The sequence below is a fragment of the Cyrtonyx montezumae genome, unplaced genomic scaffold, assembly GCF_038088225.1.
Source record: "Cyrtonyx montezumae isolate F1298 unplaced genomic scaffold, pur_monq_1.0 scaffold_23, whole genome shotgun sequence".
Classification (NCBI taxonomy): Eukaryota; Metazoa; Chordata; class Aves; order Galliformes; family Odontophoridae; genus Cyrtonyx; species Cyrtonyx montezumae.
The window spans coordinates 7,147,954-7,162,840 of record NW_027071970.1 but is presented as its reverse complement, the minus strand read 5'-3'; the positions used below and the strand labels follow the sequence as shown (position 1 = coordinate 7,162,840).

Here is a 14,887-nt window from a genome sequence, read left to right as displayed (position 1 = left end):
ACATGTAGGCTTTGGTTCCCGGGGGAATCCACACACATTCTGATCATCCCTGTTCCAAGTAAGTGCACAATAGTTTATTGCACAGAGAGACTTTGGTTTTCTTTTTAATATAAAGAAAAAAAAAAGAGTCAAGGGCTTGTTGGTGCCAGAGCTGGTGCCCACTCTTGGCTTCAGAGCCATGAGACACCTCCCAGCCACTTTGCACAGAACAAAGGAGAAGCCAAGTATAGAAATGCAGCACCTATCAACTCACACTCTTATTTCCAATGTGCTCAAGGTGAAATAATCAAAGCCAGGAACGTTAGCCTGAATGGGAAGAGCACCTGCTACTCCTATGGCTGCCGTCTCCCTTTTCCTTTATCTTGGGCTTCTGACTCTTTAATCTGTTGTGGAATGTCATTTAATTAAGCATTTCCAGGGTTCACTCTAGGCCATGGGATTATGCAGTAAGCAGGCAGCTCTGGCCTGAAGCTGCGATAATTAAGGCCGCAAAGGACAGCTTGGCACTTTGTCTAATCGGGAAGCCAAGAGAAATATGCCAGAGCTGGTACTAAATATTTCCATGGTAGAAGTATTCTGACTTAATCGGAATTCTCAGATTTCTCCTAATCATAAAAGGAACAAAGAGATCCAGAAGTGCATTTTTCAGTCCAAAGTAGACCTCAACCCCCAGATGTGTGAGCAGCTCCGCAACGCCAGCCCCTCCTGCTACCAGCACTTACTGCAGCTGTGCTGACGTGGCCAAGTTCCTGATCTCTGCTGGTGCCACCAGGACAGCTGTGCCCATCCCTGAGATCCACGGAGCCTGACCTTGATGTTGCTCTGCTGAAGCCAAGCACGGGTCAGGGCTCCAGCTGGTGAGCTGGCACATTTCCACCAGCTCCAGAGCAGCCGCTTCCACCAGCAGCAGGCATGGGCTGAGCAGGGCAGCAGGCAGCTGGGTTCTTGCAGCACATGCTCAGCAAGCTGGAGAAAGGAAGAGAAGTGTGCTCCCTGGATCCAAGTGCGTTCCCTTGCTCTGCTCCCTTATCATGTTCCTCTGTGTAATCTTTTAGCACCCGCTGGTATCTCTTGGAGGCCTGAGTGCAGTCACGGTTCGCATGAAGCAAAATCTCCTGCACTGTGCAAGTATTCTTGTACTCCTACCTCCATTTCCAGCTGCAGTTCTAGCTGAGTTTCTCAGGGATATCACAAGTTTTCCTATTCATTTCTCATTCTCTCCTTCCAACTCTGTGCTTTGCAACACCAAATCACACGATTTCAGACAAATGCCTTCAGAAAGACAGAAAACCATGGTATGAGACCACTGCCCACCCAGTGGGTTTCCATGCTGCGATGCCCAGTGCCAAGCACTCCAGCCTTGTTGCCAGCAGACGTTCAGGGAGGAGGAGTGAAGGACAACCCACATCATTCAGGCAGTAACCTGCTCAGGATAAGTTCCCAGTAAGAGGTCGGTCTATTTGGAAATGTAGATGGCAACAGCCTGGCATCACGCACAACTCTTGTTTCTCCTACTGATCCTGCCTTGAAAGGAGCTAAATGAAGGGGAATAAAATCGGTACATGATTTGGAAAGCCATAGTTCCAGTTTTCTGTAAGCACTGACCCTACCCAAATACATGCAAGATTTCAGGAGTGGGCCTTGGTGGCTGCAGTCTCACCCCCCAGCATGCAGCTCAAGTACTTATATCACTTCAAGCAGTTCTCCTGCTGCCTACCCCTCCCGTGGGACTGGGAATTCACACAGCTCGATGTTTCTCTTGTTGGCAATACTATCTGCTTTCCCACTTTGTTTGGGCTTCTTGTGTGTTGACAGAGGCTTGCTTTATCCTTCAGTGTGCTTAGATGCAGCAGATGGTACAACCAGCTCAGCTACCTGCTAGGGACGGTTGGGCTACAAATGCTTACAGATATTTCTTTGAAAATAAACACCTGTAGGTTTCTATTGTTTCCATTATTGCCAGATATGAAAAGTTGCCATAGCGCAACAAGAGAGTTGAGGGCACTGCAAAGGAAAAGGAGGAATGATGCTTTGATTCAACCAATGCAAATATGAAGGGAAGACAAAGAAGGCTGTATAAATGTAGACACAAATAGGAAAGAAACTGCAGTATATTGCAGTCGTAATTTAAGAGAATAGCTTGTCCTGGCTGTTATACTGCATGCTTTAAGGGACAGAGGGAAACGTGTGACCGCACAGCACTGCACATGGGCTCTGGGCCCTGAGATCAGATGGCAGCAGGCTGCACACCTGCAGCTCAAAGGAGCAGCTGCAGGAGCCAGGCCATTCCTGTGCACCAAAATGCAAAACAGAAGGAGCAAAGCGCTATCTCCCCCTCTTGCCTTGGCCAGGCAGGTGATCCAGGGCTGACAGCTCCAGGCCGGGGAGGCAGCATTGCTTCTCCAGCACCTCCTCGTTAGGAGCTTCTCCCAGAACACGCTCGGTGTTGTCTCCATTCAGCATCAGCTGACAGACGTTTGCTTCTGTAACATTCACTTTAGCGGCGATATTATTTCTTTTACTTGAGCGCTTTGATTTCAGCCACAGGAGATGTCACAAATTAGTGTTTACAAAACTTAACACGAGGGGGCTGTCAGTACTTGCTCGAAGACAAGGATTCAGTGGCTGAGACCCCTGTGCGGAGGCAGCAGCCCGGTGACAGCAGTGAGGGCATGGGAGGAGAGCAGGAAAGGAGCAGAGGTGGAAGCAAGCTTCCTCCCCAGAGCAGTGGGGAGCAAGCTGCACCTCCACTTGTGACCCTCCTCACCAAAAGGAATAAAGGGAATAGCACAAAAGGGGCTGGCTGGTCAGATGCAGCTTCTTCTGTGATTTGAGGTCCTGCCAGCATTGCCTGTTGGCTGGGACACCGGTTCCTAGTGATTTCCTGCCCAGCTGGAAGAAATCTGTATTTCACTTGGGCTAGTTAAACAAAACAATTTGCAGAAGAAATGCAAATCTGACAGTAGCATGATGTTAAAAATCCTTCAGTCAGCATAGAAATACCATCAACATGAATGCACAGAAGATGCAGAGTATCTGTGAGAAGATTGGGGTCCCCTATGGGGCCCCCCAACACAGCCAGCTGCCCCTGCACACCACCATGGAGCAAACACACATTGCTAGAACCAACCTGGCAGTGATCCTGGCTGCCCTCAGCAACGAACAGATTTGTTTGTTTTGCTTTGTTTGTTTGTTTTTAACTAGCACAGACTTCTCTGTACTGTGAACACCATCTCCGAGCCACGGGTGCAGTGTAGGGTCCCCATCAGAAACTCCTCCAGCCTTCCATCCTGAGTGCAAATCATGCACAAAAACCACAACTGCATTATCAGCTCTTTTTAACCAATTCAAGGTACCGATGTTTAAATATCTCCTGTGCTAAAAAGCAATTGCTGTTTAGCCCTCCCCCCCCCCTTTTTTTTTTTTTTTTGAAATCACTGTAATGCTCTCATAATTACTTATCTTTCAGAGGGAGATAACACAGACAGCTGGTATTTCAAAGGACACTTTGTGCATGTTGCTCGAGCAGTCACGTGTGAAGTGGAGCAGAGATTCTCTCGGGTTCAGGAACCTCCTTCTGCGCAGCCTTGCAGTGGCAGCACTGTGGCCAACTCCCACGGGCTCTCCTGAGTTGGTCCCTCACATTTCTGCATCCTGAGGTGTAATTACCAGGAAGATGGGGCACACCAGAATCCAGACAGGACCAACTAACTCTTTGTGTTTCAGAATGGTTACTCAGACGTTTGCAGGAGCTTTCAGAGTCCTGTCTCCCATGCCCCTCTGCAAAACATGACCTGCCGGTGATCCCCTGCTATTTGCTCAGAGCCAAATCCACTCTTACAACCGATGGAAGTTCTGCCACAGGGGAAAACTGCAAATGAATAAAAAGAGAAGAATAGAGGGAGGAGAGGGACCCAGGATCTCACCTGACTGCAATTGTTGTCCCCAACACAGTACAGTGATTTCCCACCACTTACAATTTAAAGAAACTCCTAATGCAATTCTGCCACTAAAGCTGGCACTTAATAACACAAAGACTCCCTGATGCCGTTAGCACAGCTGGACTGCCAGTTCTGAAATGTCAGCTTTCTTCCCTGTGCTGCAGAAGCTCTACTGTTAATTTTGACATCTGTTTTTTAGTGAGATGTATTTCTTGCAGAGCAAATGCACACTGACAAATCTGGGGTCCTCTGTGTATTTTGGTAAATTGCAATCCATTATGAATATATATCTTCCTATAATGAAATGTTAGCTTTGCCTTGTAATGCAAGCTGTCCAACTATCTGGTGGGAACATTTAACAACAATAATAATATTTTTACTGAGGATAACACCGCTACCTCATTTAGGCAGCCCTAGTGCACTCCCCTGGAGCAGTTTCCCCTGATATATTAACAGTTTAACAGCACACAGGTGAAAGTAAATAGGTGATAGTTACATAAAACACTGCCCTGGCAGCTCAGAGCCTCCCTGCAGATGAGGCAGAACAGCACACAACTGCTGTAGTTCTCCCCAGGACCTCCTGATAGCCAACATTGTGCATCACAGCCATCCTAAAATGGCACAGCTCTGCTGCTGTGCCACTCACCTCTGGATGCATTTTGAGAGATCGGGGAGCACTGATGGGTATGGCAAGCATGTCCTTTCAGCAGGAAAAGGACAGAGTGTTGTGCTGAGACCTGACTTCACTCAAGGTCCACTTGTTTGAGCTGCTCAGCTCAACTTGGCCTCAGATGTGTATCCCAGTCGGTCACCTCCTGTCAGCAGGACCACCTTCCACAAACCCTCATGGCAGCACGGTCACCTGTGTCCCCCACACTGGCACTGAGGCTGCCCAGGATCTCCCTCCAGCCCCAGTGCCAGGCAATGGGGAACCTCCCCAGCAGTCCGTGTGCAGATCATGCACAGCCACGCCAAGCTTTGCGTGACTGCCTCAATGATATTGCAGGTTCTCGTTTTTTCCTATCTGCTGATTGGTTGTGCTGCTTAAGAGCTTTTTCAAGATACAAAGCTCACAGTGAAAGCTTTCACTGGCACTGGGGATCTGGATCAGGCACAGGGAGCAGAAGAGAATATTGGTTCCTAACTTGACTATTTGAGAGTGATGTGCCACCAGGCTTGCAGCTTGCCTTAGCAGAAGCGCTATCTCCTGTTTAGGCATGACAATATTTGTCAAGTGTAATATTCATTGGACTGCTCTGTGGTCAGGCCAGCAGTGAATAAACACTCTGAAAGATCAGGTGGGGACTAAAGGTCTGCACTTTGTAGATGGTTATAGCCATCAACATTAATGATGCCAGCACAGAGAGCTATGGAGGAAGAGAAGTGCTTCTCCAAGGTGAGGCTTGACAGCATACCTGGAGCTGGCGATGAAAACACAGTGTGCACCTCCAGCCTTCATCGAACCCTCTCAGTGATTCATTTCAAGAACAGTCTAGTGGCTTTAAAAGAATAAAATAAAATGCCTGAATAAAAGACAAGCTTTCTAACCTCAAGTGCATTCTCATGTATTCTTCAGAATCCACGTTGCTGATGATACTTCAACCTGGTATTTTATCATAAAAAGTGGCACGGGGGCTGAAAGTTTCCCATCTCTGCCTCTGATGGTACGTTTTCCCCACAGAGCCTGAGATTTCCCAGCAAAGCCAAGGCTTTTAATGGCATTTGCCCTGCTTACTGCTGGGAAAAAACAGAAGGCTTTTCCCCCCTTGGAGAATTTCATCATTTTTTAAATGATTTTTATAATTCTTTTTTAAAGTGGAGCTGTAGGTTTCCAGACCTGTCTCAAAAAGAAAAGGGTAAAAAATAAATAAATTAAAAACCAAATAACTTGAATTCTTAAAAAGTGGGAAAATTTGGCATGACTCAAAACCTGTTTCTCAAGGTGAAGGAAATCCCTGCTGCAAAATTGACCCTATGAGAGCCACCCTACATGGCAGCATCCCATGTACTGTGGAGGGAGAAGAGGAGGAGCACTCTCCTGTGCTCTGTCCCAATGAAGGACAAACTTCAGGAAAAGCCTCACCATCAAAGGAAGCAGAAATAGCACGTGATTCTGAAGTCCTGGTACAGTTCCCTGCCCTGCTGGAGTGCTCTAAATACAACTGAGCATGAGACAGCAAGATCGTATCCTGAAACCCCAGTGAAATTTGGCATAGGAATCTATCAATACCATCCACATAGATGCAGGTAATCATGGATACTCCCAGTTCAAAACTAAACCCCAAAATGTATTTCCCAACTTTTCCTTAAACAGAAAGTTTCTTAAGCACCTGTTTAATTTTGAGCACAACCATGAAAAATATGTATTTCAGTTTAGGAACCAATTTACTGCTTTGCTAAGGAGGAATGCTTTGATCAGAGTCATCATTTGCTTAGCCCATGGCCATTGATTTCAGTTTAATTGGCATCCATCATCTTTGCAAATGCAGCAGAATAGAGCACTAATATTATAGTCTATGACATATCTCATTCCTTTAATTGCATTTGCTGGCCAAAACAGGACCCTACATGTAAGGTTATTTATGCACTTATCCACAGAGTGGATTGCACAGCAAACAGCAGCATTCAATATTTGATGCATTCCCTAAAAAATAAAGCCATGCTCTCTCTAAGAGAGGTGCAGCTCCGTCAGTAATTGAGACTCTCAGCGCCCATGAAATCCTGCAATCCATTTACGCCTGCTTTGTAGAAGTGATGTTCGTGTGGTGGTCTAAAGCCTTTTCTTTTCCTCTTTTCCTTTCCAGCATGTGCTCTTGTACTTACCAGAGCACTTACAGTATTATTTAGGTTGCTGCCTGCAATATTTTCAAGCTACTAGAAGACAGTTTCTTCGACATTTTCATAATGTTTTGAAATGCTGATGAGGATTTAGCATTAAAATTAATGGCAGCCAGCCGTGGTCTTTCAGATGTGAAAGACTGCTCAGTATTTTCTGAGAAAAAAAGAGAGGGGGGAGAAGAATGGAGATATAAATAGCCAGTCTTGCTTTTCTCCAGGCAGGATCCTTTTAATCATGTAAAATAGATTTTAAAGATTAAAGACTCCAGGCTCTGTTCTGCCTTTGCTCATGACTCGTATCACAATTTTTTGTATGTAATTTGAATGAAAAAGGACACATGTGGTGTTCCCATTTGCATTACCCCAAACTGGAATATCCCCCCAAAGGACGGAGCTCCTTCCTCCTCTGCAGTGAGGGGAGGGTCACGCACCCAGGTGGGACACAACACATTCCAAATCGTCACCCTGCTTCTAGGGTCTGGGCCTTCCATTTTCAGAGTTTCAATCCAGAGCTACGTCTTAGAAGTAGAAAAAGAGACAGAAGAATTACTGGTCCAGCAGCTCCGTCTGTATATGTATGAGCTGCAGTCCCAGTTTCCATCCAGACATCAGAGTGCTGATGGAAATCCTGTTCTTACTGGGATGGGAGCGGTGCCTGGGGACTGCTCAGAGCCTCAGCGGGTTCAGCAAGCTGCAAGCCATCCTCGTGTTGGAGCCTCTGCTGCACCAGAGAGCAGGCAGTCCTCCTTGCAGGACCACTGGGAGCCATCAGTGGTGAACAGGTATTCTTCCTGCTAGATAATCCTTCAGCATAGCAGGGAATCAAAGGATGCTGTCGGACGCAGATACATTTTCTCGATGGCATTCAGGATTCACCTTGAAATCCTTCTGGTCAAAGCTGAGACTGGTTTCTGGCGGGCTTTGTTTGCAAGGCTTTGAGGAGCACAGTTTGCCATTCACGTGTCCTATGGGAATATACAAGGAAAAATAAGAGCAGAAAGGCAGTGTTTGGATGTCAGGAACTGTCTTGGTTCTTAGCAGCAACTTTCCAGGGACAGCATGGCCTGAATGAAAATAAATGTGTGCAACCTTCCTACAAGAAAATAAAACACTTCTGTAATTGCAGCAACTCAGCCTTGACAGCTCTGGAAATGTAGCTGATGAAGCACAGTGTGGGCAGTGCTGGAGCGGCCTCCCACATGTGTCTGCACCCCTGTATCCAAGCAGGGCTAAGGGTGGTTTGCTCCCTCTCCTCCTGCTGCCCCGTGCCTGCAGTCAGCTCCAGCTGCAGTGCTGCACGCACCCATCCACGCAGGGCTGACCCAGAACTGCTCCCCTCGCTGTGTGAATAGAACACATCTCTGCTCCCTCGCATTCTGCAGATCTGTTTCAAGGTCTTGACCCGAGTTTTTAAAGCCCTTAATAGGCGAGAGCCTAATGAACCTTGGAGACAGCCTCTTAGCCTGCAATCCAAAGCAACAGCTGGGACTGCTCAGGGTGAGCAGGGCTGGCTGGACTCGGGGTGAAGCCCTCCTCGCTCTCTGCACCCAAGCCTCTGGCTTCCCACATCCCAGCCCTGCCCTTTACCAGCTATGAGAGCCTCAGACTGGCACCTGCAGGCCTCCACAGCCTTCTTCACTATTGCTGCTGCAATAGATTGGTTAAATGTTGGCACAAGGCAAGGAGAAATGGAATTTTAGGAAGAGACACTTCTCCAGGTCTTTGCAGAAAGCAGTTATGGAGATATCATGCCTCCAGCAGTGCAGAGAGGAGGGCTCTGTTCAAGCTGCAGCAAAGCAGGGCTGGGAGAGACCTTGTTAGGTGAGTGGCTCATCCATTGTGGGCAACAGCAAGCAGAGCACAGGCATCTGAGCACTGAGGGAATGGCCCTGGAATTGCTGGGACCTGTGTTCAGGAGTCCTCACAGCTGGGACCCTTCCTAGCAAGGACTGGCTGAGGTCCTGGCAGGTGGAAGCAAAGTCAGCACTGTGCCCAGTGCTTTATCCTTGGTTAGGAGCAGCACAACTCACGGCAGCAGGAAGACATTCCCCATCACAGATGCATTAATGTTCACTGATTTGCTTATCAGCTTCTTCTTACTCCTCCACATGCAGCCTATGCTCTTCTACCATGCAGCTATGAATAGAACTGCGGAATTAGCCCACACCAGAACTCTGGCTTGAAAACTCATCCACATCTCCATTCTCCTTGCCACACGCCATTTAATACTCCAGTATCAACTTTTAAATAGCTCAGAGGCTGAGGAGCTGACAGCAGCAGCTCATTACTCCCACAGCTCTAGCACCCTCTTTACGCAGCCTTCCTCTTCCTTAGCAGCCGTCCTCTTTGCCCCCATCCCCACCCCAGGTGCTCCCTGCCACATGAAGCATGGGCAGCATGCATGGCCACATCAGGGTGCACCTCCCCAGCTCCCACCCTGCCCTTGTCCTGCTGGGCAGCTCCTCCTACTGCTCATCACCTTCCACTTTCCTCTGGTCACTGCGTGTCCATTCAGACACATCCATCTGCTTTCACATCCTACTCTTCTGTAAGCATGTGTTCCTTCAAAAGAATGAGCAGTAATGACTGCAGCCACACCTATACTGGAAATGCCTGTGCAGCGATCTGTAGGTAAGCTCACAAAGAAAACACAAGCTGCAAAGACGTGAGCATCCATTTGCTTTGAACTTTGCTATCAGGTCCTTTTCTGCACCCAAAGCTTTGAAGCACTGAGCCACCATCACCCCTGAGGGACCCGAGCTTCTCCTCACACACAAGTAGAAATCAGGAGTCACTCTGTTGCAGAGAGGTGAATTATGCAGGTGTAATCTTGACGTGACAGAGGGCTCATGGATGTCAGCAGAGACTGGAACAGGTGCCCTTTCATTTTTCACATGGCGATTTTTCATTTTCAGCCACTTGGTTCTGCACTGCTACATGAGCGCGTGCGGCTGCGATGCGGTAGGAGAGGGAGGCTGATATTTAGGGGAAATCACACACTTAGATCAATGCACACTGCAGGTATTCAGCTGGAACCAAATGTGTTGGAAGCAATGTAAGCCCAGGGGGCTTGTTCACTAATCAATAAACACGAGGAATATACGCCACTGAGTTATTGCTGGAGTATTAATTGCAGCCATACAAGATGTCTCTTTTGCATTGCTAAAGACAGACAACGTTGCAAAGTTTGTTTTCACAAAATGGATATGGCAGGAAAAATGCATTTATGCTCCAGCATGTTTTCAACTTTAGGAGAATATGTAACCTCATTAGAAGTCAGTGATGTCTCATGATGGAAAGAAAGGAGTTCACAGTGGTTCTGGTCCCCTAGTTTACCACTAGTGACATTTAAGCAGTCACCTGGGGAAAAATCCCAATGGGAGCACTGACAACGCTCACCATTTGAAAAAGGTCAGGCCTTCTAGTCTTGCTCTGAATAGATAGCACTGACCTTAAAAACCTTTCTGTCTCAATCTGCTTCCCTGCCAGTGGGAGGAGCTGATGACGAGAGGCCGGCCAGGGCACACCTACCTGGGACAGGTGTGGGGCAGAGCATTCTAACTGCTCCTTTCCATCTTGACCAATTGCAGGCAGCTTGGGAGCTGGGCAGCACGGGCACCATTGTGAGACACCAGGCAGGGCACTGCCACTCCCCAGAGTGACTGTTTGGAAAACAGTGTAAATTGCAATAGCATCCCAACCCCAGGTGGGCAGGGCACTCTGCGTAGTGGTAAAATCTCTATTCACAATGATAAACTTTAATCAAAAAGGATCCAGAGCAGGAATCTGTGTCAAGCAGCAATGCTTCAGTCTCTGGAGGAGCCTATTAGAGACAGAAGCAGCACAAAGAAATCTAACTTGGCTCATGTTTGCTTTTTGGGACCTTTCCCATATTTCATTGGTTGTAGACTCCTCGTCTCTTATTTTTGGTAGAGAAGCCAAGGGCAGGCAGACAAAGAAAGAATATTTCCACACTACAGCTGGAACACAGAACCTCCATCCCAAGGCTCTCAGCCTCACCTCACCTCAGCCTGCAGCACACAGTGCTACTGTCATCCAAAACCTGGGAAGAGAGCCCTCAAACCCAAACATGGTGTTAGAAAGTCAGCATTCCTTTATTCCCCACAGTATGTACCACGCGACGTGACAAACCAAGCGCGTGTCCTCAGGGTTCAAGTACTACGTTTAAACAGTTAAGATATATATATATGCTATACATTGGTGCACATATTCATTCTTTTCCAAGAACTCATTAATATATGCTAACTTCCTTTCGGAGATGCATGGCAGGGGCCTCTGGTGGTCATAGACCACTTCCTTTCACCTCAGTTTACCATCATCATCTTCATCACGGTGACTTTCGGCTGATCTTTGGCTGTTTCCCCCATTTAGGCAATTTTCCATTGCTTGTTAGGCCATAACGAGCAACTTTCTGTCTTAGCACACTGGCACCTAGAACAACGTGTGTGAAATCCAAGGAAAAAGCCCTTGTGCCTGGTGGATACAAAGACAAAAATCACCTATTGTGACTCCAGTGCTCCTGCGAAGCAGGATCGTGCTGTTCACACAGCAAGCAAAGCTAAACCGGAGAGTTTCAGAACTAGCACTCATCGACCCCTTTCACTAAGCAAATATATTGGTCCTTAAGCTAATGTACTGATCCCTATCGACCAAAGCAGCTGAGATCACTACGCATGAACCTGGTGGCTGAAGCGAGGGCTGCTGCGGCACAGCACAGCCTTCAGAGCAGCACACGTCCACTCCACAGCCCCACGGGCTGAGGCAGACAGCCCACAGCAGCAACCCCAAGCACTGCTGCGTGCAAGGGAATCAGTCCCTCACTCCCACAGTCACGAAGATGCAATAAACATACCCTAGGATTCCATTTTTAGTCACTTTTTGATGCGGCACTGCAGTTTGTCAGTCTTTCTTGTCCCAGCTGGAACAGATGAATTGCTGATGCTTTTTAGGACCATTGGCATATGAGCACAATAGAAACATCACTCAGATATTGATGACTCACACACACAAAACACTTCCAAAAACAGTGTTGCCATCGCAGCTAAACAAAGCGAACTAAATTAACATTTGCATGGAAGGAAAGGAGTTCATTTCCACATATTCAGCACTTAACCGAACCTATGGCACTACTGCAAACCTCGGCTGAAACAAAAACTGGCCGTGCTTCTCCTGAAAGTTTCATAGACCTCCACAGGCAGAATTCAGGTTTCAGGCTGGCAGCAAAGCCTGAAGCATCTCACAGGGTATGGGATTTCAGGACAGAAATTTCACACAGCTCTCACAGCTGCTGGGACAGCTTCCCCAGGTCACACCCCCACGAACGGCCAGAGAACGGTCTCATTTTGAGTTATCATCGCCCCGGTAGAAAAGCAACAGACCGTGTGTTATTTGTAAGGCACAGCCCAGCACATTGCACAGATCACAGACATCTCTTACCAGGCCCAACGGATTCAATCTGTTCTTTGTGGGAAACCTCCTTGCCAGTTCTCCTTCCAGGAGGGGAAGCAATCTGCTGGAGCACGGCATGAACCCAGCTAACCTGCAGAGGTAGAAATCCTCACTGTGGCTGGAAATGCCACTGCCACAGAGTCAAAAGCACAGGGAAAATGACCTCATTTAGGCTGCAAGGAAACAACAACCAGCACATCTAACAGCAAGGCAGCACGCTGACAAACTGACTAATAACAAAAGGAAGAGCACTCTGTCTGGAGAGGGATTAAGCAGATGACTCATGAAGTGGATCTGCTGCTGTCATCTGACTCAACGTGATGCCGAAGCCCAGATACTATGTGATCTGAGTGTGTTGGCTGTGGGAGCTACAGCAGCAGTGGGGTCAGCACCCCCAGCCCCTTTCCCAGTGCCGCAGCCACGGCCCTAGCCCAGCACCCGGGATCATATAGCAGCACTACAAGAATCCTCTTCCTGCCTCTGAGCTCTTCAGCTTCCTTCTGTGCGACAACAAACCTGCAAACCCCAGAGCAGAACAGACTTCTTTAAGTCCCCTGTTACCCTGAAACACCAGCCTGCTTGTTTTGTGCCTGAAATAAGTCATTTGCTGTTTCTTAACCACTTTGTGAAGATTAACATTTAATGCACTTACAAACTGTCTGAAACGCTATTTTTTTTTCCCTCAAAAAACCCTACTCCCCTAAGTTACAGCTCTTCTTCAGCTTCAGAGCAGTTCTCTGCATCTCTGGCTGTGTTTAATGGCATCATACAGCAGCATGTGAGAGCACCTTTCAGTGCACAGCTCAGCCACATGCCCCCAGGTGCACACTGCTGACTCAGTTCTCCTGCTACACCTCCAGGAGCCCCAGCTACCTGCTCTTACTCCATGCACAAATACCTCTCCTTCAGTTGGGAACATCCCCTTGAGCTCCACTGCCACTGCTGAAACCCAAACAGGGTGCACACTTTTTAGCAGCCCACCCTGGCACGCTGCATGTGAGTGCCTTTCCAGTGTGAAGACCTCACTCATGGAATCAGTGAGGAGGAGAACAGGACGTGTTCTTGAAACTAGAACAGAATGATTATATACATCTGATGGATTTCTGTTTCATTAGATTAGGAGCCGTGCCTTTAACTTAACGAACATGTGGCAACCACAGGGTCACCACAGTGAGTAAATCTGTCCTGCAGGAGGAAGCAGAAATGCAGGGGGGTTTGCTTCAGCTACAAGGAGAGCAAGCATCAGCCGTCAGCACTGGCAGCAGCTGGGGGTGGGGGGGAGGAGAACTGAGAGTACGGAGCTGAGAACAGAAGAGTCACAGCAGTGGTGGGTGGGGAACACTTGGCCCCCACTGCCACCACTGCTCTCCATGCTCCCAAACAGCTCCTGCTGAGCACAGCAGAGCAACAGAGCTGATAGTCCTTGCTCTTCTGGGAAAGGCTTGAGGTAGGTCTTGAACAAGATAAATATATCTAATAAGAGCAGTCAATCACGTGTCTGGGTATGCATACATTTAAATGTGCACGCAAAAGCCATGCAAGCAAGAGGGACTTCAGCAAAGCTAGGGGGTTCTCACATTGGCACATTGTTATGGGGAGACTGCAGTTGTTGGGTTGGAAGGGAACTTGAAGACCACCAAGTTCCAACCCCCAGATATTCCCACCAGCAGTGCAGATCCCTCACTTCATTCTCACTTCATTCTCCAAACAGCTCAGAAGTTAACAGATGTCCAAAATAAATCACCATCATTCCATCAGCTTTGGGAATAGAAGCTAAATGCAAAAAAAAAAAAAAAAAAAAAAAAGAAGAAACCAATGATGACCTAATAAAAAATGGCAATTAAAGAACACCGGCACACTCTGGCTATTTCCAAAGAAATTAGGGTACCTTTCAGATCACTGCACACCAGTTTGTATTTCAAACCGCGGGGCTGTATGTCACTGACATTCCCCTGAGCAATCTAAGTGACAGGGCTCTCCAAGGTGCAGTAATAGGATGTAAGTGAAGAAGTGGGTATTATTTTACCCGTGCTGTGATAATCAGAATGCACCACTGCCCAGCATCATAAACAGCAAAGCGAGAGGTATTAACAGCATTTCAAACCCCGTGTACCAGGGGACTGCCTAAAGGGGACGCAAGGAGAGCAGAAGGAAGGAGAAATTAGATCCCCAGCAATAATGTAAACATCTAAATATAAGCATTCAAAGCTGAAGCAGAGAGAACATGACAGTGCTTAAAATGTAAAGACTAGAGGGGAACTGATAGAGCTTGCTTTTCTCTTCTCCAAGAAGGCAGCACGAATATGTATTGCAAACAGAGTGCAGTTCTTAATAATCAGCATTTTAAAGGAGATCTTGGAGGCTTGCACAGAGGTACTCTAACTGAGAGAAGAAATGAAGGCTTACTGGTCACCACCTGCCCACCCCACTGGCACGGGGCTGAGGTGCAGTGCTGGGAGGCCGAGCAGGGCTGGGAGTAGGAGCTGCCTGCTGTAGGGAAGGCTCAGCTCGCCCCACTCTGTGCTAGAACTAATAAGGGCAAATAGACCGTTGGCAGGGAAGGAAAACAGGGAAAGGGATCATTACATGCCATTATTTTTAAGGACTGATTTAGCATTCCTTCCAATGTCAACCACGTG

General features: G+C 47.6%; 1 long non-coding RNA gene across 1 annotated transcript; it reads right to left on the bottom strand.

Annotated features, from left to right (window-relative positions):
- Positions 1–6,478: 6,478 nt before the first annotated feature.
- On the bottom strand, positions 6,479–12,656 carry LOC136050059 (uncharacterized). Its single transcript, XR_010622371.1, has 3 exons — positions 12,237–12,656; positions 10,311–10,441; positions 6,479–7,744 (listed from the first exon to the last, which is right to left on the bottom strand). It is a non-coding gene; the product is annotated as an uncharacterized LOC136050059 (long non-coding RNA).
- Positions 12,657–14,887: the final 2,231 nt, after the last annotated feature.